This window comes from Phyllostomus hastatus, unplaced genomic scaffold (assembly GCF_019186645.2).
Source record: "Phyllostomus hastatus isolate PE091 unplaced genomic scaffold, TTU_PhHast_1.1 phas_contig_40, whole genome shotgun sequence".
NCBI lineage: Eukaryota > Metazoa > Chordata > Mammalia > Chiroptera > Phyllostomidae > Phyllostomus > Phyllostomus hastatus.
This window is the reverse complement of record NW_025333872.1, coordinates 24,211,869-24,239,514: the sequence shown is the minus strand read 5'-3', so window position 1 is coordinate 24,239,514 and position 27,646 is coordinate 24,211,869. Positions and strand designations below refer to the sequence as shown.

At 33.9% G+C, this 27,646-nt stretch overlaps 2 pseudogenes; one reads left to right on the top strand and one right to left on the bottom strand.

Moving 5' to 3' along the window:
- Positions 1-15,314: 15,314 nt before the first annotated feature.
- On the top strand, positions 15,315-15,800 carry LOC123822018 (annotated as a pseudogene).
- Positions 15,801-18,196: 2,396 nt separating this feature from the next.
- Positions 18,197-18,382, bottom strand: LOC123822360 (annotated as a pseudogene).
- Between the last annotated feature and the right edge of the window lie 9,264 nt (positions 18,383-27,646).

Here is a 27,646-nt window from a genome sequence, read left to right as displayed (position 1 = left end):
GCACATGTCTGGGTTGTGGGCCAGGTTGCCAGTGGGAATGCGGGGAGGGGAGATCTCAAAAGGCAACCATACATTGATGCTTCTCTCCCTCTATTCCACCCTCCCTTCCCCTCTCTAAAAATGAATTAAAAATCTTTAAAAATATAATTAAAAAAAGGATGCAATGAGTATTCACTGTCCCCTGCCCCACCCAGGGCTGTAACATCACACTGAGAATGAGATACCAACCCCTTCTAACTCTGACCTCTCCTCTTCCCCAGGCTGACAGCATTTAAATCCTCCAGGCTCCTTTGATTTTCTTTCAGAGTTTTCCAAAATTCTCTTCGCTTTAGTTCTTTCAACATTTTTCCTCTGCTAAGTGTAATCTTGTGTGGAAGTTTATAGGTCTGGCCAATTTCTCCATTCAATCTAATTAAAATATCTTCTTTCCTCAGACTCCTACCATTCTGTTTAAGGAAACCCTTCATCCCTTAAGTACCTCTTCTTCTACCATCCTCTCCTATCATGCTAACTTTATTTAATTCAGAACACTGTTACCACTCCTTAAGTTCATGCATTTCAATTTCTTTGTGAGAATTTATTGACCTTCTTACCCTACTATTCTCAGATCTGACTTATGACACATTCCCAGAACTGGGAACAGTAGCTGTGAATTTCTAGTGCTCTATAAATATGCATCCTAAAAATGAACAAATAGACTGACCGCTGAGTAAAAGAAGTACAAAAATACTAACTGTTAGTTGGATTACTTTATCCAGTTGTTAACTTGTTTAGCTGTACTGAAAGGGTAAACTATTTACTGAGAAAGTTAACAGCAGACTCTGAAGATGGCCACGAGGCAGCTTTATAGGTCACAGCATGTTACCAAGTAATCATGCTGCCTTCCAATATTTGAAAATAAATTCAGAAATTTCCACAAAGAGCTGACTTTTGTTTTTCAAATTTGTATAGCAGCCAAAAGGATATTTAAGATAGGTAACAGAAATACTACAATGGACAAGAACTTGAAACAGAAATAAAGTACTAAGTACCTTTGGGGGACTTTATTTTTTACTATGCACTTTCCTCCCTTCTAACCCCAAGAAGCTGTTCCTTTTATCTAGACTGAATTATCTCCAGACATTAAAATTACAGTCACTATTTCCATCTATTTCATAACATGTCTTCCTGGAGGACTCTTTCTTGGGTCTGCAGGCTTCAACTGGAAGAGCAACACTCCATGCTATGTGCAAGTCTGAGTTACATGACAATTACTTTCCTTCATCCCTAATATATGAACTAATATTTATTTTCCAAATCTGAAAAAAAATGTGTTCTCATATATGACTCCTTTGTATATTGTAATTAGATCTATGCTATAGAAACTAGAAGTGTGGTCTTTCATTTCACCCTAAACATGTCAGAAAATAAACATATCAGGCTCTTAGGTTAGGAATTTTCCATCTTGGTTTTGTCAAAGGGTAATGTTAATATCCAAAAGCAAACGTGGACAGACTGTATATAATGTAAGTAGTATTCAAGTCTGCAACTTCCTCCACTGGAAATTTCATTGAACAGCATCACTTATAAGCTAAATGATTTATTTACTCCAACCATTTGATTATTTATTTACTTATTGAAAATGAGTCTCCTTTACCAAAAATATGAGAGAAAACTTTCATTTTAGTTCGAAAGTCTTAACAGATGTACACTGAGTCTAGTTTTCAAATGTATGACTTATATCTTTTCAGATGTTGAATCCCATAACTGGGCATGAATTTGAGCTTTTCAATGTTCAAAATTGTAGTCTTAGGCCCTGAGGATGCCTTCCCAGGAGTCACTGTAAATATCAAACCACAGTGTTATGGTGTCAAGAGATGGTGCTATAGGGATCTCTTTGAAGAGAGAAGAAAAAGAAAAAGAATCCAGGAGACTAAAGCTATGAAACCAAAAGATAAACATATAGTATATAATAGCTATAGCAAAACATAATAATAAATATTAATGCATGTGTATATATAATATGTATAGCATAACAATAGATGTTAATGTATTTATTAATTCCAATTTTCTCATATATCTTCTTGCTATTTTTTGTAAATCAAGTCTGCAAAAAGCAACTGAAACCCTGAACCCTAAGAAGAGGTCTTTATGAATAGTAACTACACCCCTAATTAACAATTAACAGATGATTATCCTTATTTAAATAAAAGTTATGAATAGTAATTCATGGGATTAAAATATACACCAAGTTCAGTTTTAGAGTCCATGGTTATTGTATAACTCTTAAGCATTTTATTCATCTCCTTATCCCTATTTGGAAATATGTGACTTCCATGGTTTTTACTAGATTTTTTTTGCATCAAATCATGGAAGGGGTCTGAAAGTGACATTTATAATTTATCACATTCCTTTGACTACAACTCAGCAGCAGAGTGACATTCAAATAAAAAGGAGGGTGGGAGATGTGATTTAGATCTATTCCTAAAAAGATAAAACAATTAATAAAGAGATAGCCAGTCTTCTTCTGATAATCAAAAATCAATTTTACTTTTTATGATAGAATATATTCACCCTTTCCTGAAAGGCAACCTTAAGTCACATTCAATCAGTTAATCCACTAAAATTGCTACATCCTTCATGTCTAAGAAAATATTGAGACATCTTGTGCTATACAAACCTCCAGTAAAACAAATTTTGATTAAAAAAGATAAGAAAAAAGCACACAATTATTATTTCTTTTTACTATAAAGCTCGAATTATTATGAAATTGTGTCTGAGCCCTGTTTCAGTGGATTGAGTGCTGGCCTAGGAAGCAAAGAGTTTCTGGTTTGATTCCCAGTCAGGGCACATAACTTAGTTGCAGGCCAGGTCCCCAGTAGGGGGCACGCAAGAGGCAACCACACATTGATGTTTCTCTCCCTCTCATTCTCCCTCCTTTCCCATCTAAAAATAAGTAAATAAAATCATTAAAAATAAATAAAAAGGTGTGCTTGATATTTGTTTGTTGGTAATAAAGAAATTTAATTTTAAATTTAATATGTTGAATGTTTAGTTTATTCTCGGATCTATTGTAATCAAGATGGAAAGAATATGATTTTTAATTTAAAAGCCAGCTTCTATTCACAATGAATGTGAAATATAATCCATTAAATTATTCTAATAGCTATTATAATTTGTTCTTTCTATTTTAAAAAATAATGAATCTACAGAACAAAGGAGTTAAGAATATGAGGTCTTTCAGGAAAAAGTCCAGCCATTGTTAACATAACAAGAATGGTTTGTGCAACACCAATGTAACCTGGGAGCCAAGGAGAGTGGACTGGAATGCACATGTGTAATGCACAATGATGACTTCATTGTACTAGTCAGTGGGGGTGGTAGATGCTACTGAGTGAGCATGTGTACTCTGTGGTTGTCACACTCAAAATATGAGCAAATGGCACAACAAATCTGCATCAAATTTTGCATAAATTTAAACATTACTCTACAGAAACTATTCAGATGATTCAGAAAGCTGCAGCTATGGGTAGCTGGTGATTGGCAGCTTTATCACAACAACATGCCTGCTCATTCATCACACCTTGTGCAGATTTTTGGTGAAATGACAAATCACCCAGGTGACTCAGCCTCTGGCATCATTGTTGTATGTACAATGTTTCTTGTATCTTGTATCTTCTTCAATAAATGTCTCTACTTTCAGACTGCATGGCTGAATAACTTGTGGACAGACTTCATACATAGTGGAGTAATGAGAGTCTGTTCAGTAAGTGGTGTTGTAAAAAGTGGACAGATACATGCAAAAAATGAAAATAGGCCACTTTCTTATACAACATACAAAAATAAACACAAAATGTATTAAGAGCGTAAATGTAAAGACCTGAAACCATAAAACTCCTAGAAGAGAATATGAGCAGTAAACACTTTCACTTCAGTCTTAGCAATATCTTTTAGGATATGTCTCCCCAGGCAAAAGCAACAAAAAAAAAAAATAAATGTGACTACATCAAACTAAAAAGCTTTTGCACCAAAACAAAGCCATCAACAAAATAAAAGCCATCCTACTGAATGGGAGAGATACTCACCAACAATACATTCAATAAGTGGATAATATTTTAAATATATAAGAAACTCATATAAATCAACTTAAAAAATCACTTTAAAAATTGACAAAGGACATGAATAGATTTTTTTCCAAAAAAGTACACACAGATGGACAACAGACATATTAAAACATGTTAACATCACTAACATCAGGGAGATGCAAATCAAAACCAAAATGAGATGTCACCTCACCCTGTCAGAATGGCTGTTATCAAAAAGTCAACAAATAACAAGTGTTGGCAAGAATGTGGAGAAAAGGGAACCCTCGTGCATTGTTGGTTGGACTGCAATTGGTGCAGCCACTGTGGGAGTGGTGTGGATATTCCTCAAACAACTAAAAATTGAACTACCACATGACCAAACAATTCAACTTCTGGGTATTTAACTAAGAAAATAAAACCACTAATTTAAAAAGATATATGCATCCCATGTTAATTGCAACATACTTTATAATGTCCAAGTTATGGAAGTAACCTAGGTGTCCATCAATAGAAGAATGGATAAAGAAGAGGTGGTATGTACATGCTCACATGCATGCATACATACACTGGAATATTAATCAGCAATAAAAAAGAATTAAATTTTGCCCCTTGTAACAACATGAATGAACCTCAAGAGTATTATGCTAAAAGAAATAAGTCAGGAGAAGACAAATGCCACCTAATTTCACTTATATGTTGACTATAAAAATAATAAACAAACATAACAGAAGTGGATTCACATGAACAGAGAACAAACTGATGTTTACAACAAGTGAACAAAATGAAAGATGGTAGGAAAATGTATAGGGGGAATAAGAGATACACATTTTCAGTTAAAATATAAATAAGCCATAGAAATGTAGTACACAGCACAGGGAATATATAGTCAAACCATCCTCATGTCTTTGCTCAGTGACAGATGGTTACAATGCCTACTGCAGTGATCATGTGTGAGGCTGATAAATGCTGAATCGCTTTGCTGTGCACCTAAAACTAATATGATATTGTATCACAATTATGCTTTAATTAAAAAAGTTAAAGAGAAAATAAACATGGAAATTTAAGATTCTTCCAATTTTATCTACTTTATTCTGTAGAGAATCTAAATCTTGTTGAAAAATTGTTGTTACTCAGGCAGAAAAAACATGTTGCTTTTACATTTAAATTTTTCACAAGCATATGACTTCCTTTTCTTTGATCCCCGGAAACATGATGACAGGGAAAATGTCACCACAAAAGATAAACAACAAAAAATAGAAAAAATGTTCAACAAAATATTATAGCATTGATATATGGGTGTTTTAAAAGCAATTTTCTGGAGAGGAAAAACAAAACAATTTTACTCCTATTGAGATTCCTTTTTTTTTTTCCATTGTTGTCATAGCTTGTGTACTTCTTGGGACAGACAGTGTTTTTTAAAAATCATGGTTTTATACTATTTAAAAAAAAGTCTCATTTTTTTTTGCTTATTTCTTTGTAGTACTTACTGGAATTCAAATAAGGCATTATTGTAATTTTTACCCTCCAAATCCATTTATAATAGTTTCAGTACTCACCGAAACGTGATGCCAATCTGCCAAACGATACTTCTGCCCATCCCTTTACTAATTTACATAATTTTTTTTTCCAAACAGTGTGTGCTTTATTCACTTATGGCAATGTTTTCAGGAAGAAAAATAATAAGAAATGAAGTTTATGTTCATTGGAATATGGAATCATTTTTACATTTGAGTTTTTCTTCATTACAAGTATTCACATTTTCTTACTGAACTTTGAAAATATATATTTCTTACCTATTTAGGGTTTTCAGTCATTATGTTAAAGGTCTCATTTATTTTTCTTTAGGCTTGACAATAAAATCACCTAACTTTTATCTTAATGAAGTAGCAGCAAATGACTTGAGTGGCAGAAAGCACGATCTAAATTGTATTTCAGAATCTTTTATAAAGAATATCTGATAAAAGAGTCACTTGACCAGCAGAGAAAAAGTTTTAATGAGACAATGTTTTTCTCTGAAGTTTGAACATACTGCCTTGAGATTTATGGATTTTTCAAAATTTAAGGTGTTGGTATAGAAAAATAAAATAAACCATGTGCCCACATGTTTGTTTCACTCATGTTTTTATAATGTGTGCTATGAACAACACATAGGGGATAAAACACATAGGGGATATGGGGGTAAAAAACAAAGGATGGTTGCCTAAAAATCATTCAATGAAGAGAAACCTACAGTAGAAGATACACATATTAATAAACTAAAAAAATTGTTTTGAGCCCTGTGACAAAAAGGCAAACAATCATAGAAAAGAGATAAATGCAAGAAGTGATCCATGAGCTGCATCTTGAAAGATAGTTTGTGAGTACATAGTTACTCATAATAGTTCATTTGAGTACAGAGTGAACAGCATGCCAAGCAGAGTTGTGGAGTATGAGCAAAGCTATAAGAGCTGCAGAGAAATACAAAATGTGTGCTTTGGAAGCATGAAAGATGGTCTATATCTAGGTGTAGACTGTGAGAAGGTGTGTGAGAGAGGTTTGTGGGTTTTAGGCAGGTGCCCTTGCTGTGGCTCTTTCCCAAACACATCTCCCCTGTACAGATGTTCATTCCAGCTGTGTTCTTAGAGTATCTCTTCTTCATATGCATATCCAGACTTCTTCAAGCTAGAGTTTTTTACTCCCTGTCTTCTCTCATTGTTTTGATCCATATTTGACTGTAATTTAATAAAGTGTGCTTTAATATTTTAATGTGTACATATTCTCTTTCTCCCAATTCTTTAAACAGATTTTAATGGACTAGACTTAATTTTTAGTGCCACTGCAAAATGTTAAATACACAGCAGTGGTTTCATAAAGTTTGGTGGACTTTAATAATTTAGACATTCTTGTTAGCCTTCCTGTTGCTAGAATAGAAGAAAACAACACATTATCTGACTTCTTTGTTAAGAATTGTGTTTACTATACTATTGTTGCAACAAATATCACAAACATAACAGCTTAAAACAACACAAATTTATTATTTTACTGATCTGGAAGCCAGAAGTCTCAGGGCTAAAATCAAGGTATTGGCACAGAGGCATTCTTTTCTGGCAGCTCTAGGGGAGAATTCACTTTCTTGCCTTTTCCAGATCCTAAAGGGTGCTGGCAGGTTTTGACTCAGGGCCTCCTTCTTCCCTGAACAAAGCCAGCAATGGCAGCTCAAATTCTGTTCAAACTGCATCATGATAACCTTCCTTTTATTATCACATCTCCTCTTTGTTTTATTCGCTTCCCTCTCCTACTTTTAAGGACCCTTGCAATTACGATGAAGCTACTCACATAAACCAGGATAAACTCCCTATCATAAATTCAGCTGATTAGCAAAAGTAACCTTAATAGCAGCTGTAACCTTAACTCCACTTTGTCCTTTAATCTAACATATTTACAAGTTATGGGGTTAAGAATGGGGATATCTTTGAGTAGCCATTATTCTTCTTTTTACATGAACTTATAATTTTTTTTATTTTGGGATCAATGCCAATTGATACTTAAATATTTTTCCACAGAGGCATTTCAAGTACAGGCACTATGGTCAAATGTTAAATTAAATAATAATATATAGGCAAAGAAACTCATTCATCTCATTATTGCTTTCTAATCATATTTTTGTTTAGTATACATGTTAAAATTTTTAAGTGATGTATAAATTATCTCTAATACAGATTTTAATATTAATATGTCATATATTTCTATTAGTTTATCTCTGATATTAAAAACCCTCAAATTGAGAAACAATAAATGACTTGGTTTGTTCCATCAGATTAATTCCAAGATATGTTAAATGATTATTTCTCTATCTCCTATAAAGCAATTCATTTACATAAACCATCTTCATTTTTCATCTTCCTTACACTAAGAGAACACATGCAGAGAAAATATAACTTTATTCTTAATATAATATTCTCTTTAGCCAGAATTTAAGTTTTCCTAATTGTTTTCCAAATTACCCAAGATCATATATAGGATGATAGTCCCATAAGATTATAATGGAGTTAAAAATAATTCTTATCACTTAGTAATGTCAGAACGACACTTTAATCACACGTTATGGTGATGCTGGTGTGAGCACAATTACAGCACTGCCAGTTGTATAAGAGCATAGCACATACAATTATGTACAGTGCATAATACTTGATAATGATAATAAATGACTATGTCATTCCTTTATGTATTCACTATACTATACTTCTTATTGTTATTTTAGATTATACTTTTTCTAATTATAAAAAAATTTTCTGTAAAACACTATGCCATGTTATACTGACTGTAGCCTCACACTTTTCTTGTTTACCATGTCTCTTGATTGCATCATTTCCTCTTGTGCTTGAATTAATTTTGTGTTGCCTTGTTCATGATGGTCCCTGAGCATATAAAATCCACTGCTAATGTTGCCAATAAGAGGCCACGTCAAGTGACTGACATGGAAATAAAACTGGATGTGAATAAGGCCTACAAAGGTAGAAAATTAGTGATAGTCATTGCTCTCTAGTCAGGCACACCCCATTCCACCATAGCTACAATCTTGAAGACAAACAAAGTGAAGGAAGCTATTAAAGGATGTGCTTCATCGAAGACAATGAGTCTAACAAAAGATTCAAGAAGGGCCCCTATCAGACTGGAAAACTTCTAATGACCTGGAATGAAGGTCAGACACAGAAGTATATCTCTCTCAGCACCATGATTATGGCCAAAGTAAAAGGTTTATTTGTGATGTTGAAAGAAAAGGCTGGACCCTACTATGATATTGTACATATTGCTAGTTCTGGGTACCTAAAAGATTCAAGAATAATTATTCATTACATAAGCAGAAAGTGAGTAGTGGAGTTTGAGTAATGATGTGAAGGTAGCTGAAAAATTTTGGAAAACTCTAGATGAGCTGATTATAGAGGAAAATTGCCTGCCAGAGCAAATAATCCATATGGGTGAAACCTTTCTATTCTGCAAACAAATGCCTGAAAGGAATTTCATCCCTAAAGATGCCAGGTCAATGCCAGTTTTCAAGACTTTTAGGACAGGATAACAGTGTTGCTTGGGGACAACATCGCAGGGTCCAAATTGAAACCCTAGTAATCTGACACAGTGAAAACCCTGGGGCCTTCCTGCATGGCAATGAGCATACACTGTTAATGTGCTACAGGAGGAGTAGGAGGTCAAGGATGACCCAGCTCCTAATCCAAGGTACCTTCCTGAATTGCTGTGCCAATGAAATAGAGAAGTACTGTTTGAAGAAAAACTACCCTTCAATTTTTGCTTATTGTTAATAATGCTCCAGGGAATCTTTCTTTTATTTGGTGATCTTAATCTCAGTATCAAAGTAATGTTTCCCCCTCTGAATGCCACCTCTTTGATCCAACCAATGCAACACTGTTATAGCAGCTTTTAAGACCTACTATCTCAGGAAGACAAATACCCAGGGTATCACTGCAACTGAAGAAGACACTGAGTAGATACTGATGCAATTCTGGAAGGATCACAACACCTAAGACTACATCAGAAACCTTGTTTGGGTTTGAGGTATTATCACCAGAGTGTATGAATGCATCTGGAAGAAGACACACTGGAAGGTTACCCATGACTTCAGGGTTTTTCCAAGGAATAAGAGTTTGAAAAGTCAACAAGGTTTCAGATGAGACAGCAAACAATTTTAACTTGGGTGTAAATGAAGAAAAAAATTGAGGAGCTCTTACATGTTGTTCATAAAGAATTGACTAACAAAAACTTGTTGGATCTGGAACAGGAATGGATGGCCAAGGAAGAGGCAAGAACAAAAGAAACTACAGAAGAAAAAGACAAACCCTTGAGGAAATTCACATTGAAGGGTTTAGCAGAAGATTCTGCAGACCTCAAAAAGCTCCTTAAAAAGTTTGAAAGCAGACTCCAACACCAAAAAGTTATTATTAATAAAGAGGAATGTTTATGGTATAGTATCTGCTTACAAGCAACTCTATGATGAAAGAAATAAACCAAGGAAACCAGCATGGCCATATTTCTGAAAAGAGTGACACCTCCTCAGGAAGAGCCTTAGGCAAGTCCTTCAAGAAGTGCTCCAGAAGAAGGCATTGCTATCAAAGGAGAGACAACTCCATGCATGGTGTTGCCCCTGAAGATGCTCCAATGGGACAAGATGTGGAGGTGGAAGTCAGTGATATGGATGGTCCCGGCCCTTTGTAGAAGCAGGCTAGTGTATATGTTTATATCTTAGTTTATAACAAAAATGTTTAAAAAGTTAAAACAAATAAAATGAAAGAAAAACTTATAGAATAAAGATATAAAAAATATGTTTGTACAGCTGTTCAGTGTGTTTGTATTCTAAGTGTTATTACGAATCCAAAAGTTAAAAAATTAAAAATTTTATAAACTAAAAAATGTAAGTGAAGATTAATCTGTTATTGAAAAATAAATATTTAATAATTCAGTACAGCCTAAGTGTACAGCATTTATAATGTCTATAGTAGTATACAGCAATGTTCTTGGCCTTCACGTTTACTCACCACTCATTCATTGACTAAGGGCAACTCTAATTTTGTAAGTTTTATTCAAAGTAAGTGCCTTATACAGGTGTTCCAGTTTTTACTTTCTAGTCCAGAGTTTTACCATATTTTCCTTTGCTATGTTTAGATATGCTTAGATACACAAATACTTAACACAGTATTACAATTGCCTACAGTATTCAGTACAGTAACATGCTGTATAGGCTTGTAATGCAGGAGCCACAGGGTGTATCACACAGCCTGTGTGTGTAGCAGGCTATCCCATCTGTGTCTGTGTGAGTGCACTCCATGTGGTTTACACAATGACAAAATCACCTAACGACACATTCCTCAGAATGTATCCCGTTCTTAAGCAACAAATGAATTTGTGTATCTTTTCTTGATTTTGGCCCATTTTAAGTTATCATCTCTTCTTATTCTGTTCCTTACTTTTTATTGGGTATATATCAGAACAGCCTCTATCTTTTCTACTTCTTAAGCTTCTTTTTCTGCCCTATCTCTTCAGGGGTCACTTCACACACTGAAGGTACTTCTGGAGTTCAGAGGCTGTGTGACCAAACCCAGCACTGCCTGTCTCTTACTGCATTCTATATAATCATCACATATGTTTCTAACTCATTAAAGCTTCCTTCCATTGTTTAAATAGTCTCTTTAATATTTTTTCAATCATTATGTTCCTTATTTTTATTTCTGCATGATCTCTTTAATAGCTTTTTTGGATCAGCATGCTTATTTTTATACCTCTTGTTTCTGACACATATCTTAACATCTATCTTTTGCTTTTTCAAAAATATTGAACACAATTACTTTAGTTAGTGTTTAAGAATGTCAGTATGTGTATCTTTGCCATTCTCTATTATTCTGTTCTGTTACTCGTGATGCTATATTTTCTCTGCATTTGGTTACTCTTGATTGGGAGTTTTATTGTTTTTGCGGGGGAAGAAGGCCTACCTGGATCATGATTTCCATTTGTAATAGCTTATGCTGTGGATGATGGGTTCCACAACACAGGACAGCATTTACTGTGTTTTTGCCAAGTTTTCTCAGACCAAATTGTGTGAATTAGAGCTGCAAAATTCCAGAGATTTTGTTTGAGTTTGCAATTTCTCAAAGGATAATGTTTTTTCTTCTTCACAGAGCCAAAATCAAGTCAGGTAATTTTCTTAATTTCACCTTTTCAGGAGTAGGTCTATTTCTAGTCTACATATTCACTAAGAGTAAAAGCATTTTACGCACACTCCTTTTAGACTCTTAGGGTGAAATTCCTGAGTTTTTCTCCTATTCTTGTGTCTGTTTCATCTTTCATGTGGCAGATGAAACAGACACTGAAGTCAGCAGGAAATGGAACCTGCTCTGAAGCAAAATCAGCCCGACTGCTTTCTACCTCTCAAGATTAGCTCTTTTCCTTTGCATTTAGGTTCTGAGGATCTATTAGATTTGCCAGCTCAGATAGGCATATATAATTTTATGCAGCATATTTTGTTTTTTGCATATAAAATTAGTAGTTCAGGATACTTATATACCATAATGCCAAAAAGAAATATCCTTGTAACTTATATCAATGATGTCATACTGTGTATTATTAGAAATGCTTCATAGCAGCATCCTTATATTTTTCTCCACTGGCGTACATAGTCAATTTTTTAATTTATTTTTAATTTTATTTTTAATTACAATTTGTATTCAACATGTTTCTGCATTAATTTCAAGTATGAAGCACTTGACCATATATGATGAACATTCTTATAAGTTACAAAATGTTCCCTCTGATAATTCAAATGCCCATCTGGCTTCCTTGATAGCTATTACAGTATTGTTAACTACATTCCCTATGTTTTACCTTACATCCCCATGGATGGACCTAGAGGCTATTAAGCTAAGTGAAATCAGCCATAAGACAGATGTCATGGTATCATTTATAAATGGAATCTAAAAATCAAAATAAACAAACAAAATAGAAATAGATTTATAGATACAGAGAACAAATGTATGGAGGCCAGAGGAGAGGGGTGCCAGGGCTGGGATAAAAAAGGTGACAGGAATAAGAAGTACTAATTAGTAGTCACACAGTTATTTTTAATAATCCAAAGGAAGAGCACAGGAATTACAAGTCTGTAGAATTTATACAGACTTGTAACTATAGTACTTATAACTAGAACAAGGAAGTTGTGTGCACTAACAACAAATATTTGAAAATATATTACATAAGGAAACAGAAAAGAAATCAGTAATTACTAAATATAATTTCTGTCCTCAAATCTTTCCTTTCATTTGATTGGTTTTAATTGACAAAATGCCACTACTAATCTCCCTTTGGTTATTTTAATCACATATAACTAGTCAAATGGCATCCATAAAAATAGGCTGCTAAAAATAATCAAGTAGTTATTTTGTGTATCTTATCAAAAGAACAAATTTGTTCATTACAATTTCTTCAGTGATTGACACAAAAACATCAGTATTAGTGGGTATTCATATTCTCTAATATGCAGATAAGAATGTAATGAAAGTAAAGATCAATAAACTTATATTTCCTAACTGTGGAATGCAAATAAAAAATAGAAAAAAAATGTATTAAATTGGTCAAGAAAACAGCCAATCATTTTGTATAAGTTTCAGCTCTGTGCCTGGTCCTAGATTTTAGATTATTTTGACAACCACAAAACTCAAAATTATTCACATTAATTTTTCAAACATTCAACTTTGCTTAAATAATCAATCTTATACAGATCTAAGCATTTTAATCATTAATTTAAAGGGATCTATTTTGAAGCTTACATCTCAATGAGGTCCTAGAATTGAGGAATGTCATTCTCTAACATGAAGGATGTGTGCAGGTAGTCTTCATCTTGCCCCTCCAGTTTCACCCTTTACACTTTCCATTCTATTCTCTACCTCTGAAGCTTGACCTATATGGACTAATTAATGAGTCTTCTTGCCTTATAGATTCCAGGTGGAGTCCATCCGTGAGAGCCCTAGGAGAAATTTGTGGGGAGAAAAGAAGTTGCTATCAGGGTGTTTATTTCTGTAAGATCACTCTCTATAGGATGACCTTAGCTTGGAATCATCTCTCCACTAAATGACACAGCTTCGGGGAAAGAGGCCTTCTCCCAGGTCCCTGCTTTCTGGTTCTAGTAACTATTCTCTCCTCTCATTAAAGAAAAGAATGGAAGTATCTTCATCCTGTATTCACATGCTTTTTCTTTACTCCAACTGTAGTGTGAATTATCCCCTTTGATAAATTCAATTTTTCTTTCAATTTTTCTAATTGGTTTGCAACATCTTTTCTTTTTTGATACCAATCATAAGAAAGTATGGCTAGAACTATACTAATATCTATGGAAATAAAGAAAAAGTGATAGTATGAAAGTTATTTTTTAGGCTAAAAATGTATGCACTGGGTATAATATGGATTGTGAAAAGGCAGGGGAAAAAATGAACCAAAAAAAAACATTTTAGGTTTAAAGTCTCAGAGAATTACTCTATGTGTTTGTTTTATAACATGAGGGGGGAAAATGTAGAGGGAAACACACACACACATATTCCAAAGATAAAGCATAGTTTATTTGAAGGCATCAATCTATAAGGAGATATGAATTACCCAATTTATATCTAAAAAAGACAGCTAGCCCTGGCTGTGTGGCTCAGTGGACTGAGCATTGTCCTGCAAACCAAAAGGTTGCCTGTTTGGTTCCCAGTCAGGGCGCATGCCTGGGTTCCTAGTTGGGAGCCCACCAAATGATGTTTCCCTCACATATTGGTGTTTATCTCTCTCCCTTCTCCTCTCCCTATAAATAAATAAAATCTTAAAAAATAAAAAAATACAACTATGATTTTCCAGTAGAAGCAGAAAGAACAGAAAGGCAGAATAAAGATCATCAAATGCAAAGTTCTAAAGCCAGATACCCTGTATTTAAATGCTGGCTCTGTCACTTAGTAACTGTGTGACTATGGCTAAGATACACTACTGCTCTGTACCTCAGCTTCCTCAGTGGTTAAATGGTAGATACAGCAATAACTACTTATAGGGCAGATATTTGTAAAGCATTTAAAATAGTGCCTGATACATAGTAAGCACTATAAAAAGTGCATTACATAAGTATGAAATGAAGCTAGAGAGTTCATTGGGGCAAAATCATGAATAAACTTAACATGGAGGTTAATTTTATCATGAAGAAATTAGAAGAGCAGTTCAAACAGTTTAATTGAGTAAATGATATTATCAGATTTGAAAATGTTTCAAACATGACTTGTGATTAATGGGATTGATGAATGTGAAGAAGAAGAAATTTTAAAATGCACCACATTCAGGAAATTATTACAAACTGAGGGAAAAAGAAAAGAAAGGATGATTTTAAAATCTTAGGAGAGAAGAATATATGATCTAATAATTGACTAGCCATAGGAGATAAAAGACAAGGTCTTCTAAGAGGTCTCCAGGATGCTTGTGTGTGTGCCCAAGTAGATGTGGCGCGATGCATTTTGGTAGAGGATATGAGAATAAGGATAAGTATAGTCTGTTTCTGTGATATGACAGTGCATTGGGTCTCCACATATTGAGGCAAATCTTTAGGTGCATTAATTTACTCAAATTTATGCAATTAAAGCTTTATAAAATATAAATAAATTGTTTTTTTTTCAGGGGTTGCTGTTTTCAGACAAAATACTATATACTAAAAATTCTTTCTTTTTGGCTGGAACTGCCGTCTTCCAGTAATTCACCAAAATGACTAACACAAAAGGAAAGAGGAGAGGTGCCCATTGTATGTTCTCTAGGCCATTTAGAAAACATGGAGTTGTTCCTTTGACTACATACATGTGAATTTACAAGAAAGGTGATACTATAGATATCAAAGGAATGGGCACTGTTCAGAAAGGAGAGCCCCACAAATGTTACCATAGCAAAACTGGAAAAGTCTACAATGTCACCCAGCATGTGATGGATATTGTTGTAAACAAACAAGTTCAAAGCAAGATTCCTGCCAAGAGAATTAATATACAAATTGAACATATTAAGCATTCTAAGAGCCAAGATATCTCCGTGGAACATGTGAAGGAAAATGATCAGAAAAAGAAGGAAGCCAAAGAGAAAGGTACCTGGGTTGAGCTGAAGCGTCAGCCTGTTCCACCCAGACAAGCATGCTTTGTGAGAACCAATGGAAAGGAGCCTGAGGTGTTAGAACCCATTCCTTAAGAATTCATGGCATGATAAGTGTGGAAAAAATCAAAGACTTCTATACTGATAAAAAATAAATAATAAATAAATAAATAGTTTCAGGTGAACAAATTATAAGTACACCACATTAAATTTCAGGTGTCTAAGAAAATTACACCTCTGAATAAAGATAGATTGTGTTGGGAACTGCCCTGCCTGGTATCAGAAGCTGTAACCCCCCCGCCAAGGCTAAGGCTGAGGGAGTGGCCTTGGACCATAAGCCAGCAAGGAGACAAAAGCTTATCTCCCTGGCAGGAGTGCTGCTTCTGCTGCTTCATTCATAACTGAATCCCAATGCTTGGTCAGTTAGCCATGACGGGTAAGATTCCCCAAGAGGGGAATGATCTAGAACAGGCATGATCACGTGGGAGGCTCCCAAGAAAGGACTTTGGGGGCTACAGCAAAAGAGGGTGATGGAACCTCGCTCCTCGGCTTTGACTTAGGCTGAGTCCTCATCGGCTGGGAGAAAATCTCCTTATCTCTTGGTTGCCTTAGTTCCCTTGCTCCACCTAAGCCTGAAACAATGACAGGGTGGTGCAACTCTGTGCTGAAAAGGGCGGGTTCCCCGGGTGATCAGGCCTAAGAAAGAATATGTAAGATCCTGTGAAACCTGCTTTGTTTAGAATGCTCTCAGTTGAATGAGAAGGGTCCAAGGGAGAAGTAAGTTTGTTCCTCAAAGTTTTATAGCTCTTTAACCCTGACTCAAAATAGGCCCTCAGACTTCCTTATTATCTATTGTTTGATCCTTACTTCCTAGCAATGAGTAATGAGCTTTTACCTGAATTCTTATTCGAATGAAACCAATAAAAAGCCTTTCTGGAGGGGGAATGGGATGCTCATCCCACCAGGGAGAGTGGCCAAGCAGCACACTCCCCATGTTAGGAGTGGCCCTGCTGTTCCTATTCCCCCACAGGACCTGGTTGTCTCTGTGTATGTTTTTAGCATGTTTTGACAAGCATCCACAGCTGAGATGGACACTGCTGGCTGGTATCCATCCACAGATTGTTTTAATTAGTCCTCATTTAAGCTATGTACATTTTAAAGTAATTTTTCTGATGTTTTACTTTCAAATTTTTGTAGTCTTTATTCATAGTAATGGCAGGTAGGAAAGTTATAGTGTTGAAATTCTATTTCTTGACAAGACAGGTTAAAAAGAAATAATTAATTTTTATAAGGTTTGTGAATATGACATTATGTAAAACAAACAAACAAAATAACCTAAATCAAAGTTCCAGATGAAGAGGTAAGAGAAAAAGAATTAATACTTAGCTTTGATTAATACTCCAACTGCTCATAGCAGCATTACAAAAGATTTTCTTGTAGACTTATCAAATATTCTCTTTGCTTCAGAACACTTAATTTTTTTTTCTGTTAAGGTTCTCCTTTCTTCTATTTTTAAATTATATTTTATTGATTATGCTATTACAGTGGTCCCAATTTTTCTCTCTTTGACCCCTCCATCCAACATCCCACATCACTCAGTCAATCCCCACACCATTGTCCATGTCTTTGGATCGTGAATATAAGTTCTTTGGCTACCTCATTTCCTACACCCTACTTTATATCCCCATGGCCATTCTATAACTATCAATTTGTGCTTCTTAATCCTGTCACCTCTCATTCATTTCCCTATACCCCATCCCATCTGGCAATCATCGAAATGCTCTCTGTATTGATGATTCTATCTCTGTTCTTCTTATTGCTTATTGCTTACTTTGTGTTTTTTTCCATGTTTTTTAGATTCAATTGTTTATAGAGATTTATTTTTTGTCACTTTATTGTTCATAGCTTTGATCTTCTTTTTCTTAAATAAGTCTCTTCCACACTTCATATGATAATGGTTTGGTGATGATGAACTCTAAATTGTTTCTTGTCTGGGAAGCTCTTTATTGCCCTTTGATTCTAAATGATATCTTTGCTGGGTAGAGCAAACTTAGCTGTAGGTTCCTGCTTTCTATGACTTTGAATACTTCTTGTCAGTCCCTTCTAACTTGTAAAGTTTCTTTTAAGAAATCAGCTGATAGTCTTATGGGAACTCTACTATAGGTAACTAACATCTTCTCTTTTGACACTTTTAGGATTCTCTTTTTGTCTTTAAGCTTTGGAATTTTAATTATGACATGTCTTGGAGTGGGCCTCTTTGCATCCACCTTGTTTGGGACTCTGTGCTTCTCAGGCTTGCATGTCTATTTCCTTCACCAAATTAGGGAAATTTTCTTTCAATATTTCTTCAAACAGATTTCTAATTTCTCACTCTTTTTCTTCTCCTTCTGGCATCCATACGATGCAAATGTTGGAATGCTTGAATTTGTCCCACAGGCTGTTTACACTATCCTTGTTTATTTGGATTATTTTTTTTAACTCGTTCTTTTTTTATCTTTTTTTTTCCGTCCACTCAGACTTTGTTCACTCTCACTTACTCTTCCAAAGGAAGAGAAGAACAATCATCAATGGCTATTGGCAGTTGCAAAAGCAACATCAGAAGCTGGCTTCACACCCAGGAGAGAACACTACCTCCTCCTTATGGTCTTGTTCTTCTGTATGGTTGTTTTTGACTTTCTTATGTTCCAAATCATTGATTCAGTTCTTGGCTTCATCAACTGCACTATTGTTTCCCTGTAAATTATTCTTTATTTCAATTAGTGTATCCTTCATTTCTGATTGGATCTTTTTTATGCTGTTGAGGTCCTCACTAAGTTCCTTTAACATCTTTATAACATAGTGTTTTGAACTTTTCACCTGATATATTGCTTATCTCCATTTTGTTTAGTTCATTTTTCTGGAGTTTTGATATGTTATTTCATTTGGGCTACATTTGCTTGTCTCCTCATTTTGGCAGCCTCCTTGTGTTTGTTTCTTTGTATTAGGATAGAGCTGCCATGACTCCCTGTCTTGGTAGTGTGCTCTAATGTAGTAATTGTCCTTCTATAGGATCCAGTGGCACAGCCTCCTCTATCACCCAAGCTGGGTTCTCAAGGTGCACTCTTCATGTGGGCTGAATATACCCTCCTCTTGTAGTTGAGCCTTCATTGTTATTGATAGGTCAATGGGAGAGATTTACCCTGGTCATTCAGCTGCAACGATTGGCTATGACCACTGACCACCAGCGTCCACTGCCATGGAAGATCAGCTGTGCAGGGGCAGGGCGGTGGTAGTCCAATTTGTTCTGTAATTGACTCCTGGGTGCATAGGCCCTGGAGTTTCCCAGATGTTTTAAGCCAAGGTCAGCCCCCACCTGTGATTTTCCTGGGACCATTTTGTCTTAGCTATAAAGCAACCTGAAATAGCTGCTACTTGTACTGGGCTTGGAGATTCCCAGAGAAAGCAAGCTTTGAATCTAGGCTGGCTACTGCTAGTGCTGTAGCAAGTAGTAAGAGTGCTGCGGGATCAGTGAGGCTGGCTGCTCCTTGTTTGAAAGGACTTAGGAAGTTGTGAAGCAGGAGCCAAGACCAATCATTCATATGGCAAAGCCTCTGTTAACAACTGTAAGTTGGGTGGTGATCTCCAGGGTAGAGCAAATAGTGTTAGCCAAGTTGGTAGAGTCTCAGGTATGGCTCCTGCTTGCTGGCTCTGTGACTGTGGAGTTAGAGGGCTCTGAAAAGGGACAATGGCCTCTGCCTGCCTTTCTGTCTGGGAGAAAGCTGTCATCCAGCTTTTCTCTTGATGCCAGGCATTTCAGTTCCTCCCTGTGTGCCACTGGTGCCTTTCAAACTGCTACCCGGTTTTTGGAGCTCACAGGGAGTTAGTTTGAGTAAGTCTGTGCAGGGGTTCTTTACGAGAAACTGCTTGGAGTTTCTTCCCCTGACTCAGTCTTCATTGGTTTTTGCAGCCAGAATTATGGGGACTTATCTTTCTGACGCCAGAATCCTGATTTGGGGGGCTTGGTGTGGGGCTGAGACTCCTCACTCCAAAAATATTCCTCTTTAATTTTTATCCACCACATGTGGAACCAGTACATTTCACATTTTCATCCCTCCTACTAGTCTGGATGGATGTGATTTCTTTAATTCCGTAGTTCTCAGACTTCCATTCAACTTGATTTCTGACAGTTGTGAGTGATGGTTGTTCTATAATTTAGTTATAATTTTGATGTGGTCATGTGAGAAGATGAGCTGTGTTTAGCTATGCTGCACTCTTGACTGGAAGTCAAAGTTCTCCTTTCTTCTCAGGTTGGCAGTTTTCCCAAAAATGTGTGATTAGACTATTGCATCAAATAGTTTTGACACAGATCTGGTCACATGACCTTGTGTTAAAAGGAATACAGGAGGGGCAGAATTCAGGTAAGAGAAAGTTTGTGATACATATATAGATAGATGGAGATATAGATGATATAGGCATAGATGATATAGATATAGATATATATATATATACTACACATGTTAAAATATATACTAATTTATAGATATATAACTATATATGTACACTAATATTAACCACTGATTGATTTAAAATATAAAAGAATGATGATTGATGTAGCAACATGAAACATATATGAAAACATATGTAGCAGTCTAAATGGTATGTTTATTTATTATTTGTTAAATAACATATTTTTCTAGGAGCAACAGATACACTTCACTATTAAGTAGTGAATCTCATTAGAATAGCTTTTGTTAAAAACCATACACATGGTGAGTCTACAGGTAAGATGATATATTATATTGGGATATTGCCAGTTCTCAAACTACCATGTAAATCTTGAAATATTGAGAAAGTTTTTAATAATCCTATGTATATGGTGAAACGAGTCTAACTTCTGAAGTAGAGTCAGATCAAACTAAGAGGCTTATTACCAGAATTAATTTGGAATTCTGACAGCCTTGAAAAATGCATATAACAGCATCACATGTTTTGGTTAAAGTCACCAAACAGTGTTTATATCATTCTATAACATACTTAACACTGAAATAAGGACATAGAAAAATGAGTAAAGAGGACAATCTCTTTCTTTGTATAATATCTATACCCTGCACCCCCAATAAAAAGTAAAAATTATGATTCTTAAAAAATGGCATACATATATATGTAATTTGAGTCATGATATTAGAGTGAATTATTTATGGAGATATCCAAATGTAATAGTACTTGTAAAAAAAAAGAGAAAACTTTCTCTGAGGACCTTACATGAAATAAAAGGACAAATTAGGCTATGGTGATAAAAATTAGGATAGAAATAAGACAACAATTTCTGAAAGCTGAGCTCCTGTGAAAGAAAATGAGAATTTAATACATCTATGTGGCTGAGGATTAGACCAAGTTTCCCTGCATAGACCAAGAATTTGCAAAGATTTATGTAAAACTGTTGTTCATAACAAATAGCTGATTTCTTAAAAGTGACAGGCTGAATCATACATGTTCCCACAAGATGGGATAACAGAGCACTGGCTTGAGGTGTAAATATGAAATATCCTTATAAGGCATTATGTTTAAATTACCAATGTATGAATGCTTTTCTTCATTAGACTTTAGAGGAAGGGCAGAGAGAAGGGAAGGACAAGAACATCTCTGAGAACAGAGAAGGTGTGGAGGTAGAGGGCGGGGAAAGCCTACCTAAAAATATAAATATTCAAGTTAAAATTTTGTAGCCCAGGGACAAATTTATAACAATTCCAACAGAGTCAATGAGTTAAAGAATTCATTCTTGATGAAACTGAAATTATAACATAAAATGTAACAGACACTTTTAGAAGTATGTTTAAGTTTCTCAAATCTGAGAAAATAATTACATCCATAACCAAGGACAAGAGGTTATATTGAAAAAAGATATGAATAAGGAACATGTAAATTTGGAAAAGTATATAAATCAAAATAAAAATAAGATATTGAAGTAAAAATGTATCAGTGAGATAAACTGTAGGGTGAGTTTAGTAAAATATTTCAATTATACATTTAATAAACATTACAGATTTAAAGAACACAGGAAATGGTGAGAAAATGATGGAAAATATAATAGATATTATTTGCATAATCTCTTAAATTATGAAAGATATGAATCTGTAAATTGAAAAGACACAAAGGAAATAAAAATAAGTATACATGAAAATTAACATTACAAAGAACAGAAAATGTGAACTATATGAGAAAATATTAAAAATAACTAAAAAAATTTAGAATTGTTTATGAGCTATGAAAATAGATTAGTAAAGGCTTTTTATATTCAAAAGTGTTTCCAAAAGACATTAAAATACCAGCTTCAGTTGTTAGGGAAAATAAAATACATGTCTTCCAAGAATGAAAGAAATGCACAAAAATATCTAGGCATACTAATATAAATGTGTATCTCTTCTGAAAGAGTTACTGAAAGTATGTATCAACTGAAACAAGTTATCAAAAAAGAAGTGATTAGCAAAAACTAATAGAATGTGATTATAAATCTAATTAATTTTAAGTAGTAATGATCAATTTACAGGTGAGTTAAGAAACGCAAATCTAAAATACTACACAAGAATTACAAATAAGCTTTGGTAGTACATTTTAGAGGAAATTAAGTTCCTTGCCTTGATCAAGGAAAGCATAGATGCACTATGCATTTTGGTGTATAAAACATATTTAAAGTAAATTATTCTTAAAAATCATGGGAAAGAGCAAATTTAATATATAATTTTCAGTTAAAGATGAGGAAAAATGAAATGCAGAAAAATCATTGTAAGCAAAATATGAAGTGACACTGAAAATAGTTCAAATATTATAATATTACAGTATTTTAATCAATTAAAAATACCATTAAAATACAGAAACATTGAAATTTCAGAAGCTATAATGACGTGTATATTGCTCTTAGAAGAGAATAATCAGAAACAGAATTTAACAAAAAGTTTTTAAAGATAGCTGAAGCAATAATACTGATATTCTTAATCATTATTTTTAAAGCACAAAAACACTTTTAAGGATATAAAGGAAATTATAGTAATTGAATGAAGGAAAACACTATTTTCCAAAATATTTTTATGTGAACTTGTGTATACCTTAACTTCATAGTATCAAATACATTCAGACACAGAAATTTATGTATATATATATACACACACATATATATTTGGCACCATATATACACATATATATTTGATACTATAATAGATATATATGTATTATATATATATATATATATATATACCTATTTAAACATGATTGAGTTACTTATCTGTCTCAGAAATTAAACAAAACAAAAATCATTAAGGTTATATAATGTGAAGAACACAATAAGAAAGGCTGAAATATTGGAGACAAAAACAAGACAGGGAGAAGGAGACAGTGAGGGAGAGAGAAAGAGAACTGGGTGGATTCTGTACTGCCTTTTGTTATCCATTTTTGGATGTCTCATAGTGTGTCTTTTGCCACATTTATCCAATGGTTGGATAAAAGTTACAAAGTTTAGCCATTGTTCAGTGACAAGGGAATGTAGATAACTCCTGAAGGAGGCAAGCCAATGTCACAGAAGAGTTTGTTACCAAAGACCCTCTGAGATAAGATGTGTATTGGTGTGGCCACTTCGTGATTTTCAGTATGTTTATAACATTTGAGATTTTAGAAACCTGATTCTTAAATTCACTGAAACTTTCTTTGCAAATGTATAGAATGTGTATGTTTGTGTATGTGAGTGTGTGTTTTTGTATATGGTACTGTAAACCTATCTTGCTTAATTTCTCTCAATCCATATCAGTTTACTTTGGACAGTGTTAATATTAACTAAATTAATAATTTAAGGATCATAAAAAATATAATTAGAAATATCCCATGTCAATTTAAATTCCTTACAGTCTTTTTGAAGTTAACCTATTATTTAGATAACTTTGTTCCCTTGGCTCATCTTATGTTTAATATAATAATGTTTGGAGAAAAATGAGGAGGCCAAGATAGCAACAATTTTTTAGAAAAATAAGTAAAAGTGTATATGTCCAGTCTCAACAAAAATAAAAAGTAAAATTTGAGCAACAACTTACAAAGAAATTTTCAGGTTCATAAAACCTAAGGTTGTAACATATGTTTGCGCCTTGTCATTTTATTCATTGCAAAAATTGGCTTGGATGTGCCAGTTATAACTTCGCTTATATCCATGATTGCAACATTAATATCTGCTCAGGAAGATTATTAGTCATAATAATGATTTTTATCTTGAAACATAGCTCCCCATCATGTGTCTATCCTGTCTTTTGTTATATTAATTTTCCTATTTATTGTGGGAAAATGTTGCTCTAGTTCATATAGTTTTTCTGATAAGGCTATTTAGCTGCAAATGACAATGTAAGATGTTGCGATTTTTCAGTAAGTCAATTTTATATGGAAACATATGTTATCTTAAACAATTGCTTTTATATGTAGATGTCTGTGAGTTTTCAAATGGTGAAAGTATTATATAAAATTTGCACTGAGATTGAGGATAATAGTCTTCATTGATTTATACTATGCCCCATGATTATTTCCTTGAAAGTATGCATGTGTCTATGCTCAATTTATACAATTTATATCACATAATATATGTTAACTAATAATGGATATTTCATCTAATATCCAAATACATAAAGCTATAGGAGTCAAGATTAGCTAATAATATCTAAATTGGTAGGATCTTTTTCAAACTTCATATGTTAGCGATATTTATACTATGCCTATAGAACTAACCCTTAAAAAGTAGTCTGCAGACCATAATCATCAGAACCACCTGACACATTATTACAAATAGAAATTCTCAGTCTCAACCCCAGACATACTGATTCAGAAACTAGAGGTAAAACCAAATAATCTGTAATTTTACAACTCATTTAGGTAATTCTGGTACATGCCAAAATTTCAGAACCAATGCTTTATTTGCTGGGCTCACATTAATATAAATTAAACCTAGCCTGAGCCAGAGAGCTCAGAGAGATCTTAGAAACGTATGACATATGCTCTGACTTGAGTAAATGCAAGATAATTCAAGTTTGTAGAGTCAAAGAATTATGTCCTATAAGATATTTATTTTTTCTAGAAATGTTCTGCCATAAAGATCATAACAGCTAAATAAATGAACAAGTAACCTATGACTATTTTCTTAAATAACTTTAAATGGCTTCAGAAAATGCAAACACCAAAATGAGTCAAGATGGAGATAAAGACATCACATATTGATAGATTTTCATAGATGTGGGTGTTTTTTATTGTTGACAGATTTTCATTATTCTTTTGTATCCACATTTTCTTAATACAATTTACCTCTAAATGTAGCTCTGCTCTACCTTCCTGTTTGTTTCTGTACCATCATCTTGCTTCTCATGTACCCAAAGTACAGTACAAACCTCTTTCTGGGTACCCTAGTTACTCCCGGAGAAACCTTGGAATAATTATTAGAAGTGAAATAAATACATATGTAACACGAATTTAAGGTTCTCCAAATGAGTAGGAAATATTTCCTAATCTTTCAATTAGTCCAGGTCAAAAGTTTCTTATTTTAACGTAAAATGATGAAGACCCCAGGACTTATCCAATTAGGCAATTTAAAAAGTCCTTAACACTTCTGATAATTTATGACCCTATATTTTTCCCTTAAATTAATTTCCTAATTGTTTAAAAATTATTCTCTACCACATCTTAGACTGTGGATTCTAGAAATGCTTATTAAACCAATTAAGGCCTGATTTGTTTTCTTAGTTCTATTTGACTTACTGATTTAGTATCTATCTATTCTCCTCTTATTTATTGTTATGAAAATTTATTTATATCTTACATTTCTGCATCTAAAATAAGAAAGTGAATTAGATGAATGTGATAAACTGTGCCTAACATCTCTATATGGCCAGAAGTAAGGAAAAACTTCTGCAGCTTTGTTCTCTATGATATAAAGTCCATTATGCTAATTTGAAAGATGTTAGCATTAGACCCCAGGAGTTTCTGTTTTACGACTGGGATTCCAAACAAGGTAAGGCAATAGACTGGCATGTTTACATTTTAATTTGAAAGTTATCTTGCAGTAATAGGGTTTTCTTTTAAGATGTTAAAATGTGTTGAGAAGCATACTGGAGAGACCACACTGTGTACAGAAAGGACCAAATAATCCTATTCTATTCAATTTGATATGAATAGAAAGATAAATGCAACAAATGAGCCTATGGAATACATAAACAGTTTCAAGAAAAAATTAGGAATGATAAAACCGCTAAATGACAAGTAAACACTGGTATTTTGGCAAAAGATTTAAGTGAAATTTCCTCTGGACTGTAATAAAGTTATAAAATGTCACTATTTAAAGAGTAGTACTCTATAGTCAACCCTACAGCTTTCTCCAAATGAGATCAATAACTTTCCATGCTAGATGTTTAAAGAGTAATTGTCATACACTTAGGTGTCATTACACTTAAAGACATTTCTGTAGCTCCTTTTGACACGCTCATGATTAGGCTTTGTTAATTGTAATAGAGATAAAGCAGCAGATATTTTTCAGTGTAAGAAAAATTTAAAAGAAACACAAAGATAATGTGTTATGCAAAATTTCACCAAAAGCTTGCTTAAAAACACATAGTGATAGGGACATGACAAAAATGCCTACTCCTGTAACTTTCACTCAACACAGTACGGAAAGTCTGAGCCCCAGCAGTTAGGTCAGAAAAAGACCTAAAAGGCATCCAAATCAGAAAGAAAGAAGTAAAATTGTCTCTGTTTGCAGGTGACATGATCTTATATATACAAAACCATAAAGACTGCTAACAAATGTAAGAACGAATAAATGAATTTGGTTAAGTTGCCAGTTATCCAAAATGTATAAAGAACTTATACAATAGAATAACAAGACAGCAAACAATACTAATAAAAAAGAAGCAAAAGAGCTTGAATGGACATTTTCAAGAAAGAAATAGAAATGGTCAACAGGTTTGTGAAAAGGTGCTCAATGTCACTAATCATCACAGACACATGAATACAAACCACCACAAGGGGTCATCTCACACCTGTTAGGGTGGCTGTTATCAAAAAGAAAAAGATAACAGATGTTGACAAAGATAAAAATGAGTCTTTGTACAGTGTTGGTGGAAATGTAAATTGGTATAGGCATTATGGGAAACAGTGCAGTAGTTTTCAAAAAAATAGAAATGAAGCTGCCATAATATATAGCAATCCTACTCTTGGGTATATATCAGAAGCAAATGAAATCAGGGTCATTGAAACATTATTCTCAATAGCCAAGATATGAAAAAAATCTAAATGTCCTTCATCAGATGAGTGACTAGAGATATAATACAATATAATACATATGCTAACTGTATCTATATATACACATATATGAATAATATTTAGGCGTAGAAAAGAAGATATCCTGCCATTGGTGACAATATGTATTAAATGAAGGAATTATGCCAGAGAGAAAGACAAATACTGTATTACTGTATAGCATCACATATACAGGCCATATTTATAGAAGGAGAATATAATGATGGTTGCCAGGTACTGGGCACAAATTTTCAGATGCAAGAAGAATCATTTCTAAGGTTGTAATATACAGTGTGGTGACTATAGTTTATAATATACTTGAAAAGCATACTTGAAAAGTTGCTGAGAGTGGATCTATATGTTCTCATCATACACACACATGAGTTAAATGTGGAAATGATGGATGTGTTAACTATTTTGATCTTGGTAATAATATCACTATATAACATAAATATATAAATATTTGAAATGTCATTTCTAATTGAATCAATACATTACTTTGACCATGGAAATGTTACTCACAACTAAGCAAGTGTAGTATACTTCTTAAATGTTTTAGAGTTTTCTCTAGAAAAATAATCATCATATTCTTTTTCTTCTTATTTGTCCTTATGCCTGTGAATGATATTTTTCTCCAGCTTTCTAGTCTGATTGAGTCTCATAAT